Consider the following 16985-nt stretch of genomic DNA (forward strand, 5'->3'; position numbering starts at 1 on the left):
GCGACTTACAGTGAGTGCACTGCAACCCAGACTATTGACAGCGACATTCATTGAAGTGCACCTACGTTTTCTACTTTGCGCGCCAACCTTCCTTGGCGCGCCAACATCCGCGGCAACTGGGCCCCAACGGTCGGACTGAGTAAATGCAAAAGAGGGTGAATTGGCCACGTTATATTTGCAGGGTTGGGGTTTTAATTAGTCTGTGATGGGTATATGACTTTTATAGAGCACAGTTAATCGCATTGTATGTTTATTCCTGTAAATCCATTTTAACTCTGCTTCATAGCAATAAATCTGTTAAACTGTTTTACTCCTGCTTCCTGAGTGTGTACCGAGCTGTGGCAGGGGTTTCCCGAATCAGCCCCTGGCAGAAGATAACTGTCCTTCTGCAGCCCAGAGACAGTGCTCCAATCAAGATTCGGGTGGAGGCACTGCGTACAGAAGAGGTGAGACCCCCTATAACACCCAGGGTACAGTAGTAGCCATAAAGGGGTGTTACACTTACATGACATGTCACAACACTGCGAGTGCCGAAAGTGCAGGAACAGCACCGGCAGGAGAGTATAGACTGTTTTTTTTACATGGATTTTACTTATTGAATAATAGCATTTTTCTGGCACTGTTTTTATGTGGTGTTTTGCTTTTTTAGCATATTTTGATGTGTTTTTAATGGTTTTGTCCAGGCTTGATAAATTTTCATGCAAATATCTGAAATCATCCTTTTTCTTTAAAATGTTCAAAGGGTTACAATTTTGCAGCAACGTTTCATTATTTTTTTTTTTTTAAAGAGGCAGGGCTGGTCTCTGCTCTCGCTGTTCTCTCCTTACAATGCACACTGACAGTGCGCTCTCTTGCCGGCGGCGAGGGAGCGCACTGTCAGTCTGCATTGAAAGCAATATCGCACAGTGACAAGGGAGCGCATACTGAGCATGCGTTGGCATTGACAAAGGATGCGTGCTAAGAAGAGTAGGGACTAGCCGAGCCCCTGAAATGGAAGTCACTGATGACTCCTCGTTTCAGGGTGGGGACAGAGGCTACCCCTGATAAAATTTAATTTGAGTATACCAGCATGCACTGGGGATTCTCAAGCGAAACGTCATCAAAGAGTAAGTAGATAAAAAAAATAAAGCAGAGAGGGAACGTTAGGGCATTTTTAATTAAAGTACATTAGAAAAGAGATTAGACTATTTCATTTAAGAGAGAGACATTTAGGATTAAATCAGTGTTAGTTTCGGACCACTACTTTAAGGTGAAGTGGAAGAAAAAATTTAAATTTTTCCACTAAAATTTTGCTTTACACCTTTTTTTTTTTTTTATTTATTTATTTTTTTTTACAAGAGGTAATAAGAGAAAATAGACTCCACCATTTATTATGCAATTCTCCTGAATGTGGTAATCTCTCATGTTTGGTCATAAACAGCTCAGGGCTCAGAAGAGAGGATGCGCTATTTGATTATTTGACTGGAATAGATTGTGGATACCATGTCACATTTGCAGAATCCATGAAATGCCAAGCCGGCAGAAACCCCTACAAGTGATCCCATATTGAAACTAGGCTCTTCTTGAAATTCTCCTAAGGGTTTTTTGACCATTTTGTACCCATTAGTGCCTCACAGAAATTTATAACGTTTCGATTTGAAAACAACAAAAAATAGATTTTTTTTTTTCCAGTAAAATGTTGATTTAGCCCCAAATTTGTAACTCTCACAAGTGGTAGATAGAGAAAATAGATCCTACAGTTTGTTACACAATTTCTCTCAAATACGTTAATACTAGTGTTGAGCATTCCGATACCGCAAGTATCGGGTATCGGCCGATACTTGCTGTATCGGAATTCCGATACCGACTTCCGATATTTTTTCAATATCGGAATTCGGCATCGGAATCGGAAGTTCAAAGTTGATTGACAGCCTGACGTCATCATGATGCGCGGTGTGTGCGCATCATGATGCGCCGTCATTTCGGGCCTTCCGGGGGTCTCTGCCGGCCTGCCGGGGGGCTGTGTGGACTGCCCGGGGTCTGTACCGGCCTGCCGGGGGGCTGTGCCGGCCTGCCGGTGGTCTGTGCACCCTGTGGGGGTCTGTACCGGCCTGCCGGGGGGCTGTGCCGGCCTGCCGGTGGTCTGTGCACCCTGTGGGGGTCTGTACCGGCCTGCCGGGGGGCTGTGCCGGCCTGCCGGTGGTCTGTGCACCCTGTGGGGGTCTGTACCGGCCTGCCGGGGGGCTGTGCCGGCCTGCCGGGGGGGCTGTGCTGATGTCCGGGGGTCTGTGCAAGCATCGTCCGATGGGACTACAAGTCCCATCTGGCGATGCCTGCTACCATGACAGTGATTGACACATTAGCCAATGATGGGACAGTAGTAGTCCCATCATCCGGCTAATGTGTTAAATGTTAAAAAAAAAAAAAAAATACTACATACATACTACATGCATGCTACATACATACTACATGCATGCTACATACATACTACATGCTACATACATACTACATGCTACATATATACTACATGCATGCTACATACATACTGCATGCTACATACATACTACATGCTACATACATACTACATGCTACATACATACTACATGCTACATACATACTACATGCTACATACATACTACATACATACTACATACATGCTACATACATGCTACATACATGCTACATACATGCTACATACATGCTACATACATACTACATGCATGCTACATACATACATACTACATGCATGCTACATACATACTACATGCATACTACATGCATGCTACATACATACTACATGCATGCTACATACATACTACATGCTACATACATACTACATACATACTACATACATACTACATGCTACATACATACTACATATATACTACATGCATGCTACATACATACTACATGCATGCTACATACATACTACATTCTACATACATACCACATACATACATACTACATGCTACATATATACTACATGCATGCTACATACATGCTACATACATACCACATACATACTACATACATGCTACATGCTACATACATACTACATATATACTACATGCATGCTACATACATACTACATATATACTACATGCATGCTACATACATACTACATACATACTACATGCTACATACATACCACATATATACTACATACATACAATACATTCATACAATACATACATAGACATACAGTACATATAACATAGAGTAACATACTTACCAATACTTGTCACATTGTTCCCCGAAGCCATTGTCTTTTCCGGAATAAATATTAACATAACAAACCACAAAAATACTCACCCACGATCCGAAGCAGTCCACGAGTGTGTCCCACGACGATCTTGGGTAGAGAACTGCAGCATCAGATGATGCTGCCGTTCTCTACGGGCTGCAGGAATCCAATGACGGAAGGTAGGTATCCTTCCGCACTGTATTCCTCCGCCACTTAAAAAAAAAAAGTCCCTAGTCTCACTTTATGCCATTGCTGCGTGGGAAATTCCCACACAGCAATGGCATAAAGTGAGACTAGGGACTTTTTTTTTTTTTTTAAGTGGCGGAGGAATACAGTGCGGAAGGATACCTACCTTCCGTCATTGGATTCCTGCAGCCCATAGAGAACGGCAGCATCATCTGATGCTGCAGTTCTCTACCCAAGATCGTCGTGGGACACACTCGTGGACTGCTTCGGATCGTGGGTGAGTATTTTTGTGGTTTGTTATGTTAATATTTATTCCGGAAAAGACAATGGCTTCGGGGAACAATGTGACAAGTATTGGTAAGTATGTTACTCTATGTTATATGTACTGTATGTCTATGTATGTATTGTATGAATGTATTGTATGTATGTAGTATATATGTGGTATGTATGTAGCATGTAGTATGTATGTAGTATGTATGTAGCATGCAGTATGTATGTAGCATGCATGTAGTATATATGTAGTATGTATGTAGCATGCATGTAGTATATATGTAGTATGTATGTAGCATGTATGTAGTATGTATGTGGTATGTATGTAGCATGTATGTAGTATGTATGTAGCATGTAGTATGTATGTAGCATGCATGTAGTATATATGTAGTATGTATGTAGCATGTAGTATGTATGTAGTATGTATGTGGTATGTATGTAGCATGTAGTATGTATGTAGCATGCATGTAGTATGTATGTAGTATGTATGTAGCATGTAGTATGTATGTGGTATGTATGTAGCATGTAGTATGTATGTAGCATGCATGTAGCATGCATGTAGCATGTATGTAGTATGTATGTAGTATGTATGTAGTATGTATGTAGCATGCATGTAGTATGTATGTAGCATGCAGTATGTATGTAGCATGCATGTAGCATGCATGTAGTATGTATGTAGTATGTATGTAGCATGCATGTAGCATGCATGTAGTATGTATGTAGTATGTATGTAGCATGCAGTATGTATGTAGCATGTATGTAGTATATATGTAGTATGTATGTAGCATGTATGTAGCATGCATGTAGTATGTATGTAGCATGTAGTATGTATGTAGCATGCATGTAGTATGTATGTAGTATGTATGTAGCATGCATGTAGTATGTATGTAGTATGTATGTAGTATTTTTTTTTTTTTTTTTTTAACATTTAACACATTAGCCGGATGATGGGACTACTACTGTCCCATCATTGGCTAATGTGTCAATCACTGTCATGGTAGCAGGCATCGCCCGATGGGACTTGTAGTCCCATCGGACGATGCCTGCACAGACCCCCGAAGCCTGCACAGCCCCCCGGCAGGCCGGCACAGCCCACCGGAGCCTGCACAGACCACCGGCAGGCCGGCACAGCCCCCCGGCAGGCCGGCACAGCCCCCCGGCAGGCCGGCACAGCCCACCGGAGCCTGCACAGACCACCGGCAGGCCGGCACAGCCCCCCGGCAGGCCGGCACAGCCCACCGGAGCCTGCACAGACCACCGGCAGGCCGGCACAGCCCCCCGGCAGGCCGGCACAGACCACCGGAGCCTGCACAGACCCCCTGGCAGGCCGGCACAGCCCCCCGAAAGGCCCGTACAGACCCCAGAGAGGCTGTACAAGGCAAAAACAGGGTTTTTCTTATTCCGATACCGGAAGTCCCATAGACTTGAATGGGACTTCCAGTATCGGAATCGGCGATACCGATACTTTTTTTAAAGATCGGCCGATCCATTCCGATCCGATACTTTGAAGTATCGGACGGTATCGCTCAACTCTAGTTAATACCCCATAAGTCAAAAACTGTTTGGGCACATGGCAACACTTGAAAAGGACACAGCGCTATTTGATTTTTAGAGCTCAAATTTGGCTGGAATAGATTGTCAATGCCATGTTACATTTGCAGAGCACCTGAAGTGCCAGATCAGCAGAAACCCACTCACAAGTTAACCTACATTGGAGACTAAACCCCTGAAGAACTTCATCTAGGAGTATGTTAAGCATTTCGAACCTACAACCCCTGACAAAAATTATGGAATCACCGGCCTTGGAGGATTTTCATTCAGTTGTTTAATTTTGTAGTAAAGAAAGCAGATCACAGACATGGCACAAAGCTAAAGTCAATTCAAATGGCAACTCTCTGGCTTTAAGAAATACTAAAAGAAATCAAGAACAAAAAATGTGGTAGTCAGTAATGGTTACTTTTTTAGACCAAGCATAGGGGAAAATTATGGAATCATGAAAAACAAACAAAAAAAAATTCTGACACATCACTAGTATTTTGTTGCACCACCTCTGGCTTTTATAACAGTTTGCAGTCTCTGAGGAATGGACTTAATGAGTGTCAAACAGTCCTCTTCATCAATCTGGCTCCAACTTTCTCTGATTGCTGTTGCCAGATCAGCTTTGCAGGTTGGAGCCTTGTCATGGACCATTTTCTTCAGCTTCCACCAAAGATTTTCAATTGGATTGAGATCCGGACTATTTGCAGGCCATCCTTATGTGTCTTTTTTCAATGAATGTTTTCACAGTTTTTGCTCTATGGCAGGATGCATTATCATCTTGAAAAATTATTTCTTAATCCCAAACATCCTTTCAATTGATGGGATAAGAAAAGTGTCCAAAATATCAACATAAACTTGTGCATTTATTGAAGATGTAATGACAGACATCTCTCCAGTGCCTTTACCGGACATGCAGCCCCATATCATCAATGACTGTAGAAATTTGCATGTTCTCTTCAGGCAGTCATCTTTATAAATCTCATTGGAGCAAAAAAGGAAGCACACTGTAGCGCCATAGCATGCAAAAATGAAAAATGAATTGCATTAGAAATATGAAAAATTGAGAAAGTTTAGCACATAAAATGGCCAAGTTATGTGTACCTGGAAGCCACGTTAAGGCATTTCTCGTTTTCCAGGTCCCTGTCTATGCCAATCCTCACTAAGACTGAAGTCTCCATCTGAATGGAAACCTATGAAAAATTCTCTGTTTAGACTGAAGTCTGTATCTCTGTGGAGGGGAAGTGGCCCTGCTTTGATTAAAAACGCCTGCGGCTAACAGGTGGAGTGCTCAATCAGAAGTTAAATGAATAGAAATTTCAAAAACAGACCGTCACATCCAAGCATAAACATTGTGTGAACAGGTGCTTAACCTAGAGTCACCAACTCATATACATTCAAGCAAAACAGGAAGCACACTGTAGCACACTGTACCTAGAGTGGGTGACTCTAGGTTAAGCACCTGTTCACACAATGTTTATGCTTTGATGTGACTGTCAGTTTTTGAAATTTATGAATCTCATTGGAACGGCACCAAACAAAAGTTCCAGCATCATCACTTTGCCCAATGCAGATTCGGGATTCATCACTGAATATGACTTTCATTCAGTCATCCACGGTCCACGATTGCTTTTCCTTAGCCCATTGTAACCTTGTTTTTTTCTGTTTAGGTGTTAATGATGGCTTTCGTTTGGATTTTCTGTATGTAAATCCCATTTCCTTTAGGTGATTTCTTACAGTTCGGTCACAGACGTTGACTCCAGTTTCCTCCCACTCGCTCCTCATTTGTTTTGTTGTGCATTTCCTGTTTTGGAGACATATTGCTTTAAGTTTCCGGTCTTGACGCTTTAATGTCTTCCTTGGTCTACCAGTATGTTTACCTTTAGCAACCTTCCCATGTTGTTTGTATTTGATCCAGATTTTAGACACAGCTGACTGTGAACAACCAACATCTTTTGCAACATTGTGTGATCATTTACCCTCTTTTAAGAGTTTGATAATCCTCTCCTTTGTTTCACTTGACATATCGCGTGTTGGAGCCATGATTCATTTCAGTCCACTTGGTGCAACAGCTCTCCAAGGTGTGCTCACTCCTTTTTAGATGCAGACTAACGAGCAGATCTAATTTGATGCAGGTGTTAGTTTTGGTTATGAAAATTTACAGGGTGATTCCATATTTTTTTCCCACAGAATTGAGTGACTCTGTAATTTTTCCCCTCTGCTTGGTTTAAAAAAGTAACCATTACTGACTACCAAATTTTTTGTTCTTGATTTCTTTTATTGTTTCTTAAAACCAGAAAGTTTCCATTTCTGTGATCTGCTTTTTTACTACAAAATTAAACAACTGAATGAACATCCTCCAAGGCCGGTGATTACGTAATTTTTCGCCAGGGGTTGTACATGTGCGTTACAGAACTTTATAACATTTGGATTTGATAACAATTTTTTTTCCAGTAAAATGTTGTTTTATACTAAATATTTAATTTTCATATCAATTGACTTCATAATTTTTTACGCAATTTCTCTCCAATGGTACCCCATATGTGGTCAAGAACTAATGTTTGGGGACATTGCATGTCTCAGATAGGAAAGAGTGCAATTTCACTTTTGATGCAGAAATCTGGAAGCCCTGTTGCATTTGCAGAGTCCCTGAGGTGCCAAAATCGAGAAACCCCCAGAAGTGAACACTTTTGGGAAACTAAACCCCACAAGAAATTCATCTAGTGGTATGGTTAGCATGTTTAACCCACAAGTGCATCACTGAATTTTACAAGATTGGGCTGTGAAAACCGAAAAAAAATTAAAGTTTAAATTAAATACTATTGTGTTCCCAGTATAAAACCTTACTAAATACACAAAAAGACTGGATGAATTATATCCAAATTTTTTTATGTACAAAAGCTGCCAGGCATGTGAACAATTCACACACATAATCCTGCCTTATAAAAGTCTATTTGATCCAAAGTGAGCCATCCCTGAGGAAGAAAGTCGCAGCTTTTGAAATGCGTTAAATGAAATCTGCTCGACTTGTACCAGAGTGGTGTCACATACAAGGAACAGCCATTGAATCGGTTACCATTGACTTCAGCTGGCAGTGATCTCTTTTCATCGCACTACATCGGTCGGGGCAGCGCTTCCTGACTTACGGTCAACCTGCACATGTCGGGCAGCAGGTACACTTATTCAAGCTACTCATCTCCTCCCCCGGAGAGGTTCAAGACTCTTGAGGACTTCACAGGACCCTCGGTGTTCATCATTGGCCGGTTAGAGGAATCTATCCACCCCTGCACAATAATTACTGTATTGTCACACTTCCACTAATAGTGCAGTGCATTGCAGCATTCACACCACCACACAGATCTAACCACAACTGTTTGCTCATTTTCAACAAACATCAGCTTAATGCTGAGACTACCTTCAGCACGGTTACCAAAGCTCCTTCCTTTCCACGAACGGGTCAGTAGCACTCTATGACTTTTTTGTTTTTTTTCCCCAATTTGATTTACTCCTGACTTTGTGGATGTCTTTATGATCAGTGAACATTTCAGCTTTAGTGAACTATAGAAATGTTGTATCCTGATCTCTTTGAGTATAAAATCAACATTGCAATTTTGTTATTTTGTATATCTTTGCATGTGCACATCTCTTTTCCTCCCACAGCGCCTTTTGAACAATCTCAATTTTGGAAACTTCGCTGCTCAAGGAACTCATCAAGGGATATAGTGAGTGTTTTTTTTTTTTTAAACTTCGAGATTCATCACTGAATTTTATATCATTAGATCACTGAAATAAAAGTTTACCACAAAATTTTTTTCTACCTCTAAAATTTTATATTAACTGCAAATTTTTCCCTTTAACAAGGATAATCGGTAAAAATGGACTTCACAATTTGTTAGACAATATCTCCCAAACGCAGTGAAACCCCATATGTCGTCAAAAACTGCTCTTTGTTCACACAGTGGGATTGTGAAGGAAGGAACACTATGTTGGTTTTATAACACAGATTTTACCGGAATTATTTGTGGGTTCGGTGTGCAGAGCCCCTTAAGTCCCAGGATAGCAGAAAACTCCCCAAAGTGACCCAATATTGGAAATTACACCTCTCAATTCATCTATGGCTGCAGTGACTATTTTGGCCCCACAAGTGTTTATTTGGGGGAGGGAGCCATGTTGCTTTTGTAAGGCATTTGGGTTACCTGTGATCTTGAGTTGAAACCTCACGTTGTCACGGGTTTACCGCGAAAGAGAGGAGCCAGAAGAACGCAGTGTCCGATTTCTCCTACTCCTGCACTGATTAGAAGCATTTCACGTTCTGAAGATTTAGGCTCTCAGCTATGCACTGTTAGCCACTCCCTTCTATATAATCTGGGTCCTGGGTATCACTCATCATCAGAGTTAGCTTTAGCTGCATGGCGTGGAGGTTGTTGATGGTTATTTGAGTAGGCAATTGGTGGATTAATCTGTGACCGTTGCTTGGTTTTGAGTATGGGATAATTCCCTGTCTTCTTCTACTATGGTTTGACCCCATCCTCTACTCTCTGGTGCATACCTCTGTTATATGTGTGTGCATATTTGTATGTTTTGTATTATCCGTTACCCCTGTTCGCATTACCTTGATAAGTTTGGTGGGTGTATTACGGTACACTACTACTCCCCTCTTCCCTGGGTAAAGGAAGGGTACAGACTGAGAGCGGATTCAGGAGCTGAGGCAAGGTACGTAGCCCCGGTGTCTTCACCATCAGAAATAATCCAGGGAGCAGGGCAAGATAGGGGGCCCTCTAGCGTTAGGGACAGGGAAGGAGCCCCCTGGACCCAGGACACGCGACAACAGACTTGTGACACACATATTTCCTTCAACAAATGAGCTAAGTGAAGGCTTGTTTTTTTTCAGGACATGTTGAAGTTTCTATTGGTAAAATATACTGCTCTTTCCATTGCCCCTCATCCCCTATCAGTTGATCGCTTTATTAACCCCTTACCTACAATGGACATAATATTCCGTCCATGTGACCCTGGATCTAATTCCCATGGACGGAATATTACGTCATGCCCTTTAATGCGACATCGCGACTTAAGTCGCGGTGATCGCATTAAAATGACGACGCCATCTTACCTCAGGATAGATGGCCTCGGCATCCCGGGCAGTCTCCGGCCTGGCCCGCCCCTCTCTGACCTGTGATTGGCTGTTCAATTCAGAACAGCCAATCACAGCGCTTCTCTTTGTTTCAGCCAATTAGATTGGCTGAAACAACAGGATCCTAGGCTAGGATCGAGTACCGATGTACTCGATCCTAGGACCAGTGCCCGGGAATGCCAGACACCAGAGAAAAGCCCCCAGATTGGCGCGATCGCCGATCTAATCGATCGCGCCAATCGTAGTGCACAGCGGCGCAATATCGCCGCTGTGCCCTGCCGTTACCGGCCCGGATCAGTGCTGTAATAGCATCGAGCCTAGGCCAGAGCCTAGGACAGGCCCAGCAGAGCCTGCAGTAAGTGGTTGGCACGATCGATTAGATCGGCGATCGCGCCAGCCACGGCACAGCTGCGGTCACGCTGTGACCGCTCTGTGCCCTGCTGATGACCTGCCTAGGAATCGGAGCTGTGTGCTCCGATCCTAGGCAGTTACCATGGTCACCAGGCAGAGCAGGGATTGGTGGGATCGATGTAATCATTCGATCCCACCAATGACAGGTCACAGCAGCGATGTGACCGCTCTGTGACCTGCCCCTGACCTGCCTCTGACCTGTCTGCAGGGGTCCTCTAGCTGAGGATTCCTGCAGAGAGGTTGGACGCAGCAAGAGCTCCTGTGCTGGGTATTGTGGTGCAACAGCTTGTAGCATCACAATCCCTGCAGAAGAAAAAAAAAAAAAAACCGCCAACCGTAAGTGTTCCTGATCCCCTGCCCAATCTATCTTCACCCCCCATCTATCTTCATCCACCCCCCCTTTTGCGCCGTCTCCGAGCGTTGATCGGTGACGCAGTTCACCGATCAACACTCGTGCTCGCTTTTTTTCCTTAGCCCCCTTTGTGCCACCTCTGCACACACATCCCGTTTTTCATTTTTTTTCACCCCCCTTTGTGCCACCTAACTACAACCCTAACTGATCCCTGGCCAATCTCTCTTCATCCACCCCAATCCCCCCATCCCCTTCCCCCTATTTTTACCCCCCTCCACCCCACTTTTGCGCCACCTCCGTGCGCAGCCGCCGAGCGTTGATCGGTGACGCAGTTCACCGATCAATACTTGTGCTCGCTTTTTTCCTTAGCCCCTTTTGCGCCACCTCCGCACACACATCCCGCAGCCGCCAATCTTTGATAAGTGACGCACATCACTTATCAGAGCTTGTGCCTGCCGGTTTAAATTTTTTTCTCCCCTTTTTGTGTCACCTAACTACAACCCTAACTGTTGATCCCTGCCCGATCTCTAATCATCCACCCCAATCCCCCCCAGCCCCATCTTTTTACCCCCTTTGCGCCGTTTCCGTGTGCACATTTAGCAGCCGCCGAATTTTGATAAGTGACGCAATTCACTTAAAGTTCGTGCCGGCTGTTTTCCATTTTTCTTTATCATCTCCCCCCCCCTTTGAGCCACCCCTGTGCACACATCCAGCAGCCACTACATTTTGATAAGTGACGCCGTTCACTTATCATATCTAGGACCTGCTGTTTTAGACTTTTTCACAGGTATTTTGCTCCCTATTTCCTTTTAGCTTTTTCTTACAGGATAGTGTGCACCCATCACTAGCCCCCCCCACCACATACACAGTTATAAATAAAGTACACCCAAGCACCATATTTACACAAAAAAGTCCCGCCCATCACGTTCCTCCCAACAGCGCTATTCAATGGAGGAGGCATATTCTTACCTTGCCTCCGACACTGATAGCGAGGATGACGATCCAACTTTTCTTTATTTTTCGGATTCTTCCTCCTCTTCCTCTTCTCCCTCCTCATCTTCCTCCTCGGGTCCTGCAGAACTGCCACGCAGACGCTCCAGGACAGAAGATGAGGCAGCGCCCACCATGCCGCAGTTGATTCAGCAGACCCTGTGTGGACCTCGCCCCCCGAAAATTACGAGCCACTGATTCCTGATTTTGTGGCAGAATCCGGAATCAAGTTTGACTCCACCAGCCTCACAGAAATTGACTTTTTCAAAGTCTTTTTCTCTGAGGATTTTGTTAACCACATGGTGGAGCAAACTAATTTGTACGCTCGGCAATTTTTGGAGCAAAACCCGCATTCATCCTATACTAACTGGTCTCCTGTGGACGCAGTTGAAATGAGGCAGTTTTGGGGCCTGGTCCTCCACATGGGTATCCTGAAGAAGTCTATACAGCAATAAGTGAGGTTAAAATATAACTTAATATATATAACTTAAAAGCTCCAAAACAATAATGTCACCAATAGTGATTTTAAAAGGATGCCAGTTTAATGGGTAATCCCTGGAGGAAATTTGGAACCACCCAAACGCATCAGTCAGGATATAAAATGTTGCTAATATATCATGTCAGGCAACAGTTTGTATAAAGGATACAGCCTTATAAACAATTAGCACACGATGCCATAGCCAATTGCAATAATATATTTTGTCTGACTAAACCAAAAGGTTTATAGCCACAAGATACAGAAAGATGAGATATAAAAACAGGAACAATCTCACCGGTTTATGCAGACAGCCAGGAGTCTCCAGGGACACTCTGTATACACACAGGGAGGTAGCGATGGGAGGACAATACCCTGTCAATTCCCTCAAAAACTAACCATCATCTGATCCCCAGACTCCTGCCCTTACAAGGGCAGTCCACAGCTCACCCTATATTGCACATGCCCTGCACTTTCCCTTAGAAGAGCGTCTCAACGCGTTTCATCCAAGTAAATCTTCAGGGGACTAACTTGTTACAAAGTGCCATAAGGGAAAGTGCAGGGCATGTGCAATATAGGGTGAGCTGTGGACTAATATATTATTGCAATTGGCTATGGCATCATGTGCTAATTGTTTAAAATGCTGTATCCTTTATACAAACTGTTGCCTGACATGATATATTAGCAACATTTTATATCCTGACTGATGCGTTTGGGTGGTTCCAAATTTCCTCCAGGGATTACCCATTAAACTGGCATCCTTTTATAATCACTATTGGTGACATTATTGTTTTGGAGCTTTTAAGTTATATATATTAAAAGTTATATTTTAACCTCACTTATTGCTGTATAGATATATTTTTGGGGTGAGAGATATGTGTCATTTTTGACAAAAATTGGCATTGTTTGCTGTATTTGTATCCTGAAGAAGCCTGAAATCCCGCAATATTGGAGTGATGATATTTTATACAACACTCCAGTGTTCGAATGGTCATGGTCCGGGCGCGTTTTCAGGCCATCCTCAAGTTTCTGCGTTATAACGATAATGCACACTGTCCCGCACGAGATGACCCCAACTTTGACCGTCTGTTCAAAGTTCGGCCGGTCATCGAACACTTCAACAAAAAGTTTGCTGAAGTGTACGTGCCCCAAAGGAACATCTGCGTGGATGAGTCCTTGGTCCATTTTAAGGGCAGGCTCGGATTCCGTCAATACCTGCCCAGTAAGAGGGCCAGGTACGGAATCAAACTCTATAAGCTGTGTGAGAGTACCTCAGGGTACACCCACAGGTTTAGAGTGTATGAAGGAAAGAACACCAGGACTGAACCCCCTGAGTGTCCTCCTGACGTGGGAGTGAGTGGGAAAATTGTGTGGGATTTGGTGCACCCACTGCTGGATAAAGGTTATCACCTCCACACTGATAACTTTTATATCAGTGTCCCACTCTACAAATCTCTCTCTGCGCGAGGTACCGCAGCTTGCAGTACTGTCCGCAAAAATCAGAGAGGTCTCCCGAAGACGCTACTTGGGCAGATGCTCCGAAAAGGTGAGAGCAGGGCCCAATGTAGCGACCACCTGCTGGTGTTCAAGTACAAGGACAAGAGGGATGTCTTTCTCTTGACCACCATACACGGTGATGGCAGTGCCCTCAGCACTGTACGGGGTACCTCTGCACAGGTCAGCAAACCTGAATGTGTGCTGGGGTACAATAAAACATGGGGGGCGTTGATCGCTCCGATCAACTCCTCCAACCGTACAATGCTTTGAGAAAGGCCAAGGTTTGGTACAAAAAACTGGCCGTGCACATCGTCCAATTGGCAATGCTCAACGCATTCCTGCTGTCACAATGTGCACACCACACCGATACGTCGTACCTTGAGTTCCAGGAGGTAGTGGTTAAGGCCCTGATGTTTGGCACTCTGGAAGGAGCTGGCCCCAGAACTTCCGGAACTGAAGGTGTTCGTATTGTACCAGGTCAGCATTTCCCGGAGTAGGTCCCGCAAACTGGAAAAAAAGGTAAATTGCAAAAAAGGTGCTGAGTGTGTTACAAAAACGGAATACGCAAGGACACCATTTATCAATGTGACACCTGCCCCGAAAAACCTGGCCTGTGTATGAAGGATTGCTTCAAATTGTACCACACCTCAATGCACTACTAAATTTCTTTACCGGAAACAGATTAGTTGGGGCACATCTAGATAAGTTCCTTGGGGGTCTAGTTTCCAAATCAATGTCACTTGTGGTTTTTTTTTACTGTTTAGGCACATCAGGGGCTCTGCAAATGGAAAATGACGCCCGCAGACCATTCCATCTAAGTCTGCATTTCAAAACGTCACTCCCTTCCGACCCCGACGTGTGCCTAAACGTTTTTTTCCCACATATGGGATACCAGCGTACTCAGGACAAATTGGACAACAACTTTTGGAGTCCAATTTCTCCTGTTACCCTTGGGAAAATTTAAAATTGGGGACTAAACGATCATTTTTGTGGGCACAAAATAGGATTTTTTATTTTCACGCCTGGGCAGTATAAACTTTAGTGAAACACTTGGGGGTTCAAAGTTCTCACCACATACCTAGATAAGTTCCTTAGGGGGTCTAGTTTCCAAAATGGGGTCACTTGTGGGGGGTTTCTACTGTTTAACCACATCAGGGGCTCTGCAAATGGAACATGATGCCCGTAGACCATTCCATCAAAGTCTGCATTCCAAAGCGTCACTTCCCTTCTGAGCCCCGACGTGTGCCCAAGCAGTGGTTTTCTCCCACATATGGGGTACCAGCATACTCAGGACAAATTGGAAAACAACTTTTGGGGTCCAATTTCCCCTGTTACGCTTGGGAAAATTAAAAATTGGGGACGAAACGATCATTTTTATGGGCACAAAATAGGATTTTTTTTTCACGCCTGGGCAGTATAAACTTTAGTGAAACACTTGGGGTTCAAAGTTCTCACCACATATCTAGATAAGTTACTTAGGGGGTCTAGTTTCCAAAATGGGGTCACTTGTGGGGGGTTTCCACTGTTTAGGCACATTGGGGGCTCATCAAACGCAACATGGCGTCCAATCTCAATTCCAGCCAATTTTAGGTTGAAAAAGTCAAACGGCGCTGCTTCCCTTCCGAGCCCTGACGTGCGCCCATACAGTGGTCCCCCTCACATATAGTGTATCAGCGTACTCAGGACAAATTGGACAACAACTTTTGGGGTCCAATTTCTCCTGCTACCTTTGGGAGAATAAAAAATTGGGGACTAAACGATCATGTTTGTGGAAAAATGATTTTTTATTTTCACGCCCGGGCGTTATAAACTCCTGTGAAACCCCAGGGGGTTCAAGGTGCTCACCACACATCTAGATAAGTTCCTTAGGGGGTCTAGTTTCCAAAATGGGGTCACTTGTGGGGGTTTTTCACTGTTTGGGCACATTGGGGGCTCGTCAAACGCAACATGGCGTCCAATCTCAATTCCAACCAATTTTAGGTTGAAAAAGTCAAACGGCGCTGCTTCCCTTCCGAGCCCTGCCGTGCCCCCAAACAGTGATCCCCCCCCACATATAGGGTATCAGCGTACTCAGGACAAATTGGACAACTTTTGGGGTCCAATTTCTCCTGCTACCTTTGGGAAAATAAAAAATTGGGGACTAAACGATCAGGGCATAAAAATTCAAAGTTTGAAAATCGCTAAATTTTCTAAATTTTCGCCATATTTCCCTTTTTTTCATAAATAAACGCAAGTTATAGCAAAGAAATTTTATCGCTAAAGTGAAGTACAATATGTCAGAATCGCCTGGAATCGCCTAGATCCGTTGAAGCGTTCCTGAGTTATTACCTCATAAAGGGACAGTGGTCAGAATTGTAAAAATTGGCTCGGGAGTTAACGTGCAAACCACCCTTGGTAGTGAAGGGGTTAATCTAGTAACACAAAAGTTGAAGAAACTTCCATAAACAACACTGGGTGATAATCTCATCTGTAGACAACGTATAACTGAGAGAATTGAAACAGCTTAAAAATGTTATTAAAACTTCTGACCATGGAGGCACTATGGTCTGTACGCTTGTACAAACAGGAAATGCATAGACAATTAGATGATGGTAATTCCTACAACAAATTGATATTCAATCCTCTCAATCAATTTTAATCTCTATTCTCAGAGATCTTGGAGAGAGCATACGAAGCAGGGGTTATATCAAGGCAATAATTCATGGATTAATAGTTGATCAACCAACAATCGCTACGATCAACTTACTCCCTAAAATTCATAAGACTCCGACTGTTCCACCAGGCTGACCTATTCTTTCCGGTTTGAATAATTTTCTGTTAACTATCGTGCATGCTGATTGACTTCTTTTTGAAACCCATACTGGAAACACTTCCATCGTTTCTTAAAGTCACAGGATATACAGTGTATGCT

This window comes from Dendrobates tinctorius, unplaced genomic scaffold, assembly GCF_039654945.1.
Source record: "Dendrobates tinctorius isolate UK_male_01 unplaced genomic scaffold, ASM3965494v1 ptg000060l, whole genome shotgun sequence".
In the NCBI taxonomy this organism is placed as follows: domain Eukaryota; kingdom Metazoa; phylum Chordata; class Amphibia; order Anura; family Dendrobatidae; genus Dendrobates; species Dendrobates tinctorius.